Here is a 1,880-nt window from a genome sequence, read left to right as displayed (position 1 = left end):
CCCCCCCTCAGCAGGCCCCTCCGCCCCCTTCCCGAGTGGGGGCCCCACCCACACACGAACCTGATCTGCCAGGGCAGGGCTGGGCCGCCCTGGGGTGCGTGGCCAAGGAGAAGGTGTGGGGAGGACCGGAAGGGGAGAAAAGAGGGAGGGAGGGTCTGTTCTATTTGTTTCTGTAAATAAAGCCGTTTGTCCATCTCGGATGTCTGTGAGTAATCTCTGCAAACCACTGCTTCAAAAGAGCACACACACACACACACACCCCGCCCCGTGAGGTCCCTCCAACTTCTGGGGTTCCTTCTGCTTTTCCGACTCCAGGAACCTGCCTTGCCCTCCGGGGTCCTCTCGCCCATCCAGGCTTCCCAGTGAGGGAAGGAACCTAGAAAGGGCCCCCCTCCCCACCCCACCCCACCCCTAACTCCATCACCCTGTCTTCCCAGCATCGGGCAGGGGAGGCCAGAGAGGCATGACCAACGTTAACAACAGATGTGCGCAGGTTCTGATTAATTAATCTCTTACTGACCCCAGTTTCTTGAAGTCCTTACCTAGCAAGTCCAAGGCCTGGGGTGTCGTCCCTGTCAGTAGTGCCTGAGGGTGGGGGTCAGAGGGTACCCCAACTCCAAGGGGAGCAGAGGCACAGCCTGGGGAGGGGGTATCTGGCAGCTCAGCCTCAGGGGTCCCTGAAGAAGATGGGAGGTGGGTCTGGAATGGCAAGAGCCCCCAGGACCATCTGCCCAGTGACCTGGTCTGAGATGGCAGAGCCGTGCTGGGGATGGGGGGGGGTGGGGGTAGACTGGGATGGAGGGGAGGGCTGATGGGAGGAGGAAGCCGGGAGACTGCTGGGTGCTGAGTGGCTTGGTTAGGAGGGTGAGGCTGAAGAAGGCCTGGCAGCGCAGGGGCATGAAGGGACCTGGCCGGTGCTTCTGTGTGCGGTTTTGGAAGGAAGGAAACCTCACCACCATCCAGTCGATCCGACTCACAGCGGCCCGGAAGGACGGGGTAGAATTGCCCCTGGGGGTTTCCGAGGTTACAACCCTTTACGGGAGTAGACAGCCCCGTCTTTCCTCTGGAGGAGCAGCGTGTGTGTTCGAACTGCTGACCTTGCAGAAGGAAGGGGGCTGAAATGACATCCGGACTCTGAGGGAATGTCGCCCAAGGGAGCAGCACTGGGAGGGGTTTGGGAGTGGGTTCAGGTGCAGGAGGAGGAGGTGGCATCCGACATGAGGGACTCCCCCTCGCCTCCTGCCCCCATGCCCGCAGACACAGGCCGCACTGGGCCCACTGAGCTTTGCTGACTTGAGACCATACAGCCGTGGTTCCCAACCTTCCTCATGCCGCGACCCTTGCATACCGTTCCTGATGGGGTGGGGACCCCCAACCATACCATTATTTTCGTTGCTACTTCATTGCTGTCATTTCGTACTGTTAAGAATCATCATGTAAAGATCTGATATGCAGCATGTATTTTCATTGTTACACAAATTAAACATCATTAAAGCATAGTGATGAATCACAAAACCATATTAATTATACATTGCGAAATACTTATGTATTTTCTGATGGTCTTAGGCAACCCCAAAAGGGTTGAGACCCACAGGTTGAGAACCGCTGCTGTACAGCAAACTCAGGACGCAGAGGAAGTGCCCTGCCAAGGTTACACAGTTCAGATCAAAGGCAGGAGAGAAGCTCCATCTCCTAGCCACCCCATCCCCCAAAAACCAAACCAGTGCCTTCACTCAAGTACTCCCTCAATGCAAGAGTACTTTGTTCTATTAAACTGGCATCCCATGATGCTCACCTTCCCGACACAACCGCTGAAGACAAAGCGGATGAATAAGCAAATGTGGTGAAGAAAGCTGATGGTGCCCGGCTATCAAAAGATA

The sequence above is a fragment of the Echinops telfairi genome, unplaced genomic scaffold, assembly GCF_000313985.2.
Source record: "Echinops telfairi isolate 266 unplaced genomic scaffold, ASM31398v2 ScPeMD7_3533;HRSCAF=4204_1, whole genome shotgun sequence".
In the NCBI taxonomy this organism is placed as follows: Eukaryota; Metazoa; Chordata; class Mammalia; order Afrosoricida; family Tenrecidae; genus Echinops; species Echinops telfairi.
Note: the sequence above shows the minus strand (reverse complement) of the source record.